We start from the raw sequence: 11,748 nt of genomic DNA, 5'->3' as shown, positions 1-11,748 counted from the left end.
TAGAAAATCAGTAAATGTTTATGGAGTTGGATTTAGTTAATTGCTATTTATTATTAGTCAAGTGTCATTGACTCATTATGTCATTTAGGTTTCTGGAAAGCTGTTTGGTACTTTCAAAATTGTTCTTAGGAGAAATGTGGAATGATCATTTCTATTCAGTGGTTCTAAATATGACTGGCAATAATAGTAGTAGTAACGATAATAATAATAATAATAAACATTTACTGAGGGCTTAGTATGTTCTGGGAAGATATTAGGCATTTTTATTTTTCAAATATAATTTTGACTTTATTTTTTATTTAAGTATAATTGGTAATCAATATTATATCAATTTCAGGTGTACAATGTAGCCATTTTGACATTTACAATGTGATCATCTCACTAAATCTAGTATTTTTAAATTTGATTTTTGACACACAACCTTATAAGATAGTTACAGACATTAACCCTATTTTACAGATGAGGAATTTGACATGTTAAATAACTAGACATCTTTATATACAGGTTCATAGTAACTGACCTGAAGGAACATCTAGTAGGTGGTCGAGCTAGAAGTTGAAACTTGTTCAGTCTGGCTCCAAATACCTAGGGTTGCCCTATTTAGAAAAAAATAAATAAAATAAAAATATATATATATATATATATATATATATAAAAAAATAAATATATAGCATAGTTATTTTACTATATGTTATTCTGCCATGACATTGTACTATCCTCATCTGCTACTCATTAGATGAATAATACTTTTTTTTGTTTTTAAACCACTGGCTTATAGATTTAGCAGGTAAAATGGGTTTACCTGAAGAGAATTTCATTGAAATAGAACTCTTACTCATTGTAGAATGCTTTGCTTTCTATATTGTAGGACTGTAAATTAGGGTAGAATTTAGTTCTAAGTGGTAAAAAAAAAAATGAAATAAAAGATTTCTATATTAGGAAAATGGCCCCACATATTGAAAAACTTTCTTTTATCCTGTATCTCCTAAATCAAGTGATTTTGTGTCTTACTTCTGTCACGAATGTCCTCTCTGTTTCTGGGGCTTTCTGTTAAAATGAAAAGATGAAGCAAATTGCATTAAAAAAAAAAATTCAAGTAGAACCTGGAATGGTGGCACCAAGTGGAGGCCAGCTCTCCTGTGGATCATTTGAGAATGTTTTTCCCATGTGCTCCTGCTGGAATAGCTGATATGTCTGTTGCTATAACAATGGGTTCTTGTTAGTGGATGACGTAGACATTTGATCTGTACATTCACATTGAGGGCTCATGTTCCAGCCTCTTAGTGTCATTCCAAATCTCATGGAGTTGGCAGGGTTTTACCTTAAACTAAAAATGGAATTCACAGCAGGAGTCAGTATATCTTCTTGTGTAAGGGCCAAGGAGTGGCTCTGTCCCTCAGGAAGTCAGGCCTGGGCTCCTGTCCACCCACTGCCACTTTACCTCAGTTTTATTTGCTGTAAAAATGGGCATAATGATAATGCCTACTTCCTAGGCATATGGGAAGAGGATTCATGAGTAGATTTATGTAGCATCATATGTGGCAAATATTCTTCAATAAATGCCATTGCTGTTGCTATTTTTATTATTATCATTAAATTAAAATAATCTTTTCCAGGGAACCTTGCTGAAGGTTCAAAACATTATAATTTTATCACCCAGGGTACCCACCACTGGGAAGAAGAAGAGTTAAAATGGAAAAGCCAAAAACTGGACCAAAAAACAACGTTCTCTATCACTACTGTAGTAATCTGGATGTAGGGATTAGGGCAACTTGTGTGACTACCTGGAACCTTAGTGTCTTTTCTGTCAATGGGCAGTAGCGATCAACTGGCCCCCATCCCACTTGCAAGACATTGTGTGAATAAGTGAGATCATATATTCGGGGGAAAATGCTTTCAGTGTTGCGAGTTGCTATGCAGATGTAAAGGTGCCTCTTTAGAGACACCCAGCCACTTTTCCTAGGGGCTTCTGCCCACCTGAGCTCCTCTACTGTAGCATTTCTTCGGGAATTGTCCCTTTCCTGCCATAAGATGACCTGCCTGCTCTTTGCCAGGACCAAACGTGCATCCTACTTTATTTTATGAGAGGCAGGTTTGTTTTGCTAATTTTTTGGTTTGAAAGTTCTGTTCCTACTTAGGTGTGTAAACTTGGCCAAACTTTCCTGTGACTCAGTGTCTTTAGCCGTAAGATGAACGGAAAAAGTACTGATTTCATAGCGTTGTTCTGAAAGTTGAATAAGAAAGTGTGTAAAGCACATAGCATGACAGAAAATACTTTAAAAAGTTAGATGTTAATTACCATTAAGATTTCTTTCTGTGTTTCTATCTACTTCTTGTAGTACTATCCTAGGACTCTACAGCTTCAGGTTTAGTTGCCTTGTTTTTAAACTCTGGGAATCTATAGCTATAATCTGAACAGGCCTCCAATAAATGGTTTTATTTTTAGAGAACTTTGCACCTGCCATGCAAATCCAGGCTTCATAAATCAGGAGCTCCTACTTCACTTTTTATCATAGGATCATATGCCTTATATCAACACCTGCATTTCAGCTCAGATTATATTTTGAGCAAAAGCTGCCTTTAATAGGCAACAAGACAAAAATTATATACAGAGTCCTCATATCTTAGGTTTAAGACATAACATTATTTTTCCATCTTCATTATTTGATATCCTCTAATTGGGTGTTCTCCACCTTGGTTCTCCCCCGTCATGCCTCCATTTGAGAATGTTTGGTTTCATTTGGCTAATTAATGTCTCTTGGCTATTATAATAAATCAAAGCCCCTTTCTTTCACAGTATTAAGAGAGAAGTTTCTGATCTGTGGTCAGCTCCTTGCTTTTCACTGAGTTGAATGGGGATATGGAAGTTCATTTTGCCCTATGCCATTCTCCACTCCCTCACTCCCTGGATGAGAACAGAACATGTGTTGGAAATTAAACAATAAAATTATGTGTGTTTTTTTAATAGTTGAGGTGATATTGTTTGTCTTTACAGCATCACAGAGATTGACTCACTAGGAACAGTTTGTCTCCTGGTTCAAGAGTCATTTGTCTACTGAGAAGGACCTACATGATCATAAAATTATAATCCACTAACTACCTTATACATATGATCAAAACATTGGGATTTTTACACCTTTCTGGTGGAAATGTAAAATTTTACAACCACTTTGGAGAACTGTTTGTCAGTTTCTTATAAAATTGACACACCGTATAATCCAGCCATTCTACTCCTAGGTGTATACATAGAGAAATAAAAATACGTGTCAACCCCAAGACTTGCACACTGATGTATAGCTACTTTCATAGTAGACCCAACCTTGAAACAACCAAGTGTACTTGCAGATGAATGGATAAACAAATTGTTACATATCCATAAAGTAAAGCACTGCTTAGTAATAAAAGAAATAAATTACCAATGCACACAACAATATAAATTAATCCCGGTGGCACTATCCTAAAGTGAAGAAAATCTGAAATGAAAGATCACATCCTGTATGAAGCATTGATATGAAATTCTCGAGCAGTCAAAACTAATAGTAGTGGCGACCTGGGGTGAGGTCTATGGGAAGATTGATTGCCGAGGTCTATGGGAAACTTTGTAGAGTAATAGAAATGTTCTTTATATTCATTAAGGTGGCATTTACAAAGGTATGTACATTTGTCAAAATGCACCAAAGTAGACTTAGAAGAATTGAATTTTTTGTATTGCAAATTACACCTTAATAAAATTAATTTAAAAATAAAAATGTCTAAATGACACCATAAGCATTATAGAATGAGTTTTAAAAATAATAATGGTATCACCTACCATGTACGTATTCCTTGTCAGGTTATAAATAGGTTGGGTAACTGGTAGGACTGAGAAGCATTAGATTCCGACAATAGATTTGGATGAACTCTAAGGAGTGAATGTGAAAGATAATCCGTGTCTTCTCATTGCATTGAGTTCCAATAACACAGATGTGGAATGTTTTAGCTTATTGCCAATCCCTTAAGGGGTAACAAACATCCTAGCAGTGTCCCAAATCTATCAGTCTTATCTTAAAGAAAGCATGTGTTCTTGGTTCACACAGTTTGTGATACACTGCCCAAAGCAAGTCTCATGGAAAGAACATTTTGTTTTTAAAAAAATCGTTTTTGTTTTTTAAAAAATAGCAAGTACCTTTTTTATGTAGGATTTGAATTATTTATCTTTGGTTAGTTTGGGGAAGAGAATCTTGAGTGATCCCAAGTTAAACTTAGGGACTGCAAAGAACAAATTGTGCAGTAGATTGTGTGCTTTAAGAGCAGTTTGGAGAATTAGAAGCTCTGGATTCAAATACCAGGTATACCACTTACAAGCTAGGTGACCCAAGGCAAATTACTTCCTCCAAGTGTCAGTTTGTGCACTCGTTAAATGGGGACAAAACACAGTCACAGGGTTGAATAAGGGCTAAAAGAGATGATACATTATGAAGCATGTGGTGTGATTTTTGGCATATGCTGGGTGAGATACTTTTTTATATTCTAAGGGTTAAGAAAAAATGAGGGCTTATTAACAAGGAAAAATATTGAGAGGAAAGGCAGATAGAGACAATGTTTTTTTCTAATTAGGTTAAGTCATGAATATAGCAGCAGCATAACATTTTCATGTAAGTTTTCCTTTTTAAAGCAGAGATCTATCCTGTCTATCAGAGAAGGAGAAACAGATCAAGGACAAGGATCAGGAAGGACATTTGCCTTGATAATTTGCTCACTGAAATACATTGTTTGACAGGAAGATCAAAGGCTAAAAGGGAAATGCCTGCCAATGCCTTTGACAGAGAATAGCCTAGAGATCATATAGGGCTATTATCGTTCTTTTCAATATAAGGTTTCCATGAGTCTAAGGTGGAAGTCTTCTTCTCAAGTGGGAAGATACAATCAACATTATATTAATTACTGATGGAAAACTCAAATGCCTAGTGAGAAGTTATCTCAAGTACTTATGCTTGTGTTTCTTTAAATCATGCCTTATATCAATTATTTAACTACTAGAGGCCTGGTGCAGGAATTTGTGAACAGGTGGGGTCCCTCAGCCTGGCCGGCAATCAGGGCCAATCGAAGCCAGCCAGTCAGGGGAAGGGACCATGGGAGGTTGGCTATGGGAGCGCACTGACCACCAGGGGGCAGCTCCTGTATTGAGTGTCTATCCCCTGGTGGTCAGTACATGTCATAGCGACTGGTCAACTGGTATGCAGGGCCACCAGAGCCCGGGGGAAATTGCCCTCCCCCAGCCACTCCTGGTACAGCCTCTGCACATGGGTGCTGGTCTCCAGGGGTCACATGGGGATGGCAGCATAGATGCCTTCCATCTGTCGCAGCAGTGCCCTATCTGCACATTCATCCTCTGCATGGGCCTGGCCCCTGCCACTTAGGCATCCCCAGTGCAGGCCAGGACCTCACAAAGGGGAACTTGCCCCTCTTTAGCTTCAGGACCACATTCTGGATGTTCCAAAAGCTGTAAGCAGCCTCAAAGTGTAGCAGAACCTCTCCGTCCTTTTCAATGGTGACCTCCTGGAAGTCTTTGTTCCCCAGGGTGCAGTAGGTGAACAGCTTCTTGGCCATGTGCCTGAAAATGTGAACCAGGTAACAGTTGGAGCTGGCATCCTCATGGAGCCTAACCTCCTCTTCCTTCACGTCTCCAGAGTGTTGAACGATATGAGGTCACTTTGCTCCATTATCTGGACAATTTCACCTGAGGTTAACATGCAGTTAGCACCTGGGAACTATGCAAAGCTATGGGAATATCATCTCACAGGGCCTCCAGTTTCTTGTCATAACAGAGGACAAGAATGAGGTGGAAAATCTTGTCTGGGGACAGGTTCTGCCATCTGGCGAAGTAATCGTTTGCCAGAGAGCCCATGATCTTCTGGGGAGACTTGGGGGTGATGGGGTGACCTAGCACACACACTCTGCATATCAGACCCAACAGGGTCATGCGGAGGTCAGCATGGGTAGCCGGGGCTCTTCCTCACAGTGCAGGCAGTACCAACCACAAATTCCTTCTGACTCTCCAGGATGCTGAAGTCCACAGCTATCTTCATGTCAAAGACAGTGCTCTCCAAGGCTTTTGAGGAAGACGCAAAGCCTTCTGGATGTATCAGTAGCTTTAAGCATTTGCCCCCTGGTGGTTAGGGCACTTCATAGTAACTGGTCTACTGGTCATTCTGGTTGTTATGGCATGCTGGTCACTGGCTTTTTATAGAGAGAGATAGATAGTAATGTGATATTAGTTGGTGATTCTGGTTGGCATTTTCATTTTTCCAGTAAAAACTGAGTAGGAAAATGCACAGCACTTGTCCTGGTGGATGTGGTTCAGTTGGTTGGGTGTCTTCTGTGTACCAAAATGTTGCTGGTTTCATTCCTGGTCAATATATATACCTAGTTGCAGGTGCCATCATTGGTGGGAAGCACACAGGAGGCAGCCGATTGCTGTTATGCTCTCACATTGATGTTTCTCTCTCTTCCTTCCTCTCTGAAAATCAATAAATGATTGTGTGTGTTTTTAAAGAAGAAAAGAAAATGCACAGTACTTTATTGGTTCAGTTTACATTAGGGTAGCAGGTGGGATGTACATGATCTTCTAAACCCACCTATTTCAGTTCACCCAGTATAAGTGCACACCAATACCTACAGGCCAAATATCCAGGGGAAAACTAAACCACCATCTTGGAATCTGAAGTCTTATTAAGAGAAACCTGAATGTAAGTGGGGAGAAATCTGAACAGAAGGACAATTTAGTTCCAGTATAGCCAGTTCAGCCTGTTAGAGCAGGGGTCAACAAACTTTTTCTGAAAAGGGCTTAGCAGTAAATATTTTCAGCCTTGCAGCCTATACAGCTTCTTCTGCAGCTGCTCAGTTCTGCCACCTTTTTTTGAGTGAAACACTGTGTAAATATACAAGCCTGGCTTTGTTCCAATAGAATGATTTATTGACACTGAAATTTCAATTTCATATCATTTTCAAATGTCACAAAAATCATTCGTTTGATGTTTCCCAACTATCTAAAAATGTAAAAACCATTCTTAGTTCACAGGCCATACCAAAACAGGGGGTGGGCTGGACTTAGCCCATGGGCCATAATTTGCCAACCCTTGGGCTCAGCATTATCTTTCTAAAAGGCCTTACCCTGCAGAATACTTTATGTCATGATAGTTTATGCTTCCTTTAAAAAGTATTTTTATTGATTTCAGAGAGGAAAGGAAAGGGAGAGAGAGAAATAGAAACATCGGTGATGAGAGAGGATCATTGATCATCTGCCTCCTGCACGCCCCACATTGGGGATCAAGCCTGCAACCCAGGCATGTGCCCTGAGCAGGAATTGAACTGTGACCTTCTGGTTCATAGGTCGACACTCAACCACTGAGCCATGCTGGCCAGGTGGTTTATACTTCTTAGCCTAGGCACCCACCTTTCAAAAATAGACCCCTGACGGTGAGTATTTATGCTTTTCCCCAGACTTAATGCATTAATTCAATTGCTTCCTTTAACTCATGTTATAATCCAAGAAGGTAAGTACTATTATTAGTTTCTGCTTTCAGATTAGAAAACTAAGGCTCATCAATATTATACAACTTGGAAAACACAGAGCTGGTTGCTTGGTGCCCAGAGCTTTTGCTGTTCTTAGGGAGCACAGTTCTTAGGGCCCTTAGCACACACATTACCAGGGTGGCTCAGGACAAAATCTTGATCTGCATTCACAAAGGAAGGTCACTTGCCTTCCCTGGCTGTTATTTTTCAGTGAGGCTCAGCAAGTCATTCAGTAAACTCTCTGCTTAACCACAAGTTCAAGGGTAAATGTCCAGGAGTCTGCTGGCAATGTGGATACTGTAAAAACAGTCTCAAAAGCACTTGCCTTGTAAGAGTGTGGCTATTGAGAGAGAATCCTCCTATTCTCCCAGGGGGAACAGAAAGTCTATAGAGTTTAATCCAGTTTTCACCCAGGCAGCTCTTGCTCAGAGCTAACTTTCCTTCCAGAACTAGATTTGCAGTAAGTACATGCAATTAGACTGGAGTGGCAGAAAGCTCATAACTCAGATTGCATCACTCTCTGGCTGAAATCCCTCCAGTAGCTTCATTCTCTACAAAATAAAATCCAAATTTCTTAAAATGACCCGCCGCAGGTCCAACATGACCCAACTTTTGCTTGCCTGTTGAATACCATTTATAATACTCTATCCCTCTGCTTCCCACTGACCAGTCAGTCATACTGTCCGTATTCCCTGTACATATGCCATGCCTTTGTGTGTGCAGTGCTCTACCCTGACATAGCTACCTCCTTCTCATCTTCCAGGTTTTTCTCCTCACTGTGGCCTTTCCTAAATACCTACCTATTGTCACTTTCTCCTTATTGTCCCAAGTCTCTGTCTATCCCAGTATCTTGTTGTATTTTCTTCATAGCATGTGTCACTATTGGAAATAACTGTGTCCATTTGTGCAGCGAGTGCTTGTGTGTCTGTCCCTTTTCACTCACAGGCTGTCATCCAGAGAGCAGGGCCCTGTCTCATTTACTGCTCTATCTCTAGGGCCTGGTGTAGCAAGGCATTGACTGTGTATTGAATGGGGAATGAATGTCTATTCTGGAAAACAAATGACACAGGTCTTACCTCATTGTGACGGTCTTGAGTAGTGTTCACCTTTGCTTAGGTCTTGCAGGGAGCAGACAGATAAGAAAGCTGTGGAGATCTCAACTCCAATTTATTTTACATTCTTGTCTAAGCCTCAAACCCATTATTAATGTACAACCTGTTGATAAGTTTTAATTTTCTCAAATATGAAAATGGCAAAGTTGGGCAATGTATTGCCCAGTAAGCAATTTATTTATAAGCCCCCTGCCGACATACACATCATTCAGAATACATAATCACATTGCTGGCAGCCCATTTTTCACCTGGGATGTGGCATATTTAGATAAAACTAAGGATGCTTAATGGGTGCCTCAACTAAATTGGGCATGGAGGATGCACATACAATGAGCTTTACGTTGGAAATGAGCAACATATGATATTTGGCTAGAAAGAGGTGCTTGAATTATCTGGAGCGTAGAAATGGCAGAGTGTGGATGCCCTGGCTTCTTTGGGGCATCAAGCTGTGTGTCAAAGCTGTTGAGGTATTAGGCTTCAGTTGACTTTTCCAAGGTAACCAAGGCACCAACTACTTATTTATTGAAGGCACACTATAAGCCAGTAGTTAAGAGAATAGTCTTCTGAGTCAGACAGTCCTGGACTAGTATACTTGATCTGACATTAAAAAAAAAACACACAAAAAAACACACACAACTGTATATAACTTTGGTCAAATCTTTTTCTTTTAAATATATTTTTATTGATTCCAGAGAAGAAGGAGAAGAGAAAGAGAGAGAAACACCAATGATGAGAGAGAATCATAAATCGGCTGCTTCCTGCACACCCTCTATTGGGGATTGAGTCCACAACCCAGGCGTATGCCCTGACTGGGAATTAAACAATGACCTTCTGGTTCATAGGTCGATACTGAACCACTGAGCCACACCAGCTGAGCTTGGTCAAATAACTTAACCGAAGACTCAGTTTTCCTAACTGTCCTAGTCTCTTCCAGTTCTTGTGAATCACCTGCTTTCTTTAATTCTTCCCCTGACTTCTGGAAGTACTTGTTCTCTTTCCTGCTCCCAACCCTGTCATTCTAGGTTAAAGTGTTTTTACTTCATTGTAATTAAAAATAACTTTGAATCTGAATTCCCCAAGTTCAAGTACAAACCCATAGGTACAGTAAAAACAAACTTGGCCTCAAACACCTTCAGGAACTCTATACCAAGCTCATTATAAAAGATAAGATTTGGGTCAGTGGCTGTCCTCTCTGGAGTATTAAAATGGATGCTCTTTTAGATCGAGATTTGCTCCTAATAAATATGGAAGCTTTAGGGCTAAAGTCTCTGAGAAAAGCTTGCAGGTGCCCTACCAACTTTGTAATGGACTTGACCTGCAAAGGTGTGTTTATTTGTTACTTCCTGAAATAACCACATCTCGGCTTCAGTGAGCTGCTTCAGGCAATGAAGGCAGCCAGGAAAGGCAGGCAGAACTGATTTTAAGAGATTTCTGGGTGCATCTGTACTTTATTCTCACTCCTGAATATATATATATAAAACTTGGAGACTCTAAAAGTCAGGCTTAATAGGGACAATTTAACATAGTTAATGTTTTTTGTTTGTTAAAGAAGAAAGATGAAAAGTCTGAAATGTAATATTGAGGTTAAGATATTTTTAAAAATTCTTTTTTGAGGATACTGATTACTATCTCAGCCTTTACAATTCATTTAATGAAATGAGGTATAATTTCAATATAATACTTATTTTTTTTCTATCCTACTTCACTTCTATTCTATTTTTAAAAAAAACAAAAAAGGGTGATGGAGGTGCAGAAAATAGAAGTCTTAAACAGTAACCTCATGCATTGAATGGAAGGAGGTATTTTCTAGTTCTTACAGAGGAAAGCTACTGATTCTACCCACTTAGCAATCAAGGATTCTCCAGCCATACATGCAACAGAAGGACATAAGGTTGTAATCCAGACATCTAAAATATGCATTTTCCCCAGAGACTCTTACTGAACATCAACTGTAGACCAGACACAAAGCTAGATGCTAGGATTATAAATAGGAATAAATCTTACCTGTGGCTGGAAGGAGCTCCCAATGGAAAAGGCAGGCAGGAAGTATATTTGGACTGAATTTATTAAGTAATTTTAACAACTCCCATATACTGAACACTTATTTTGTGTCAGAGACTGTGCTAAATAACTTGTGCATTATTATATTTAACTAGAGGCCTGGTCCACGAAATTCTGTGCAGGGTAGGGTCCCTAGGCCTGGCTTCACACCTCTTCACCTCCTCCTTCCCTGGCTCCCTCAGCCCCGCCATTGGTCACCCACCATATCCTGTGCCGCCTCCTGGTGGTTAGTGCACATCATAATGAGGGATCAAACTCCCACTATCCAGGTCAAACTCTTGAGTGGACAATTTGCATATTAACCTTGTATATATAGAGATATTTTCAAAGTCCTTACCAATGAATTTTCCTAGCTTCTTACTACCTTGCTCAAACTGGATTTGGATCAATAGATGAATTAAAGATGGTTGTGGCCTTTTGGGTATCAGTTTTCTAGTAGAGAAGAATAAGGTAAGAATGCAAAAAGCTGTGACATGGAGACAAATTTATTGTCTGTCATCTGATGTTGCAAAGGAATGAGGTCTGAATCTTCAAAGGGAGGAGCGATTACATCTGAGAGAAGGACATCTGAGTTGTTTCCAATGGTAGGTGTGGTTCTTCAGACAGATTTCCACCTAGAAGTGGTCTTAAAGAAACCAAGATTATACAATGTCACCAGTCCTTCATCCCGCTTGCCAGGGTCATAGTGACATTGTACACTGTGCTGACTCAAACCAGGAGCCTGGAGAAGCAGACCAGGCAGGATGTGTTGTAGGAAACAGAGGCCCCAGTGCTTCACAAGCTAAGGCAATAACAAGCCATTCCAAAGGCAACCACCAAACAAGTTTTCTTTTTGTCTTTATTCCTAAGTATAAATCTACAAATGTACCTCAGGACAAAAATTTTCATAGGGAAACACTATGCCTTTAAGCAGACATCATTGTTCTCCCATCTAGCAAGCCCATCTCTAGTCAGTAGATTAGAACATTTTCAGACTGGATAAGGTTACCTGCAGTTTCCTGCACTTTGTCCCTGAATAAAC

General features: G+C 39.5%; 1 pseudogene; it reads right to left on the bottom strand.

Annotated features, from left to right (window-relative positions):
- Positions 1 to 5,207: 5,207 nt before the first annotated feature.
- LOC118711240 lies at positions 5,208 to 6,141 on the bottom strand (annotated as a pseudogene).
- Positions 6,142 to 11,748: the final 5,607 nt, after the last annotated feature.

The sequence above is a fragment of the Pipistrellus kuhlii genome, unplaced genomic scaffold (genome assembly GCF_014108245.1).
Source record: "Pipistrellus kuhlii isolate mPipKuh1 unplaced genomic scaffold, mPipKuh1.p scaffold_m20_p_8, whole genome shotgun sequence".
Classification (NCBI taxonomy): domain Eukaryota; kingdom Metazoa; phylum Chordata; class Mammalia; order Chiroptera; family Vespertilionidae; genus Pipistrellus; species Pipistrellus kuhlii.
The sequence above is the reverse complement of the archived record's forward strand: the minus strand, read 5'-3'. Positions and strand labels throughout refer to the sequence as shown.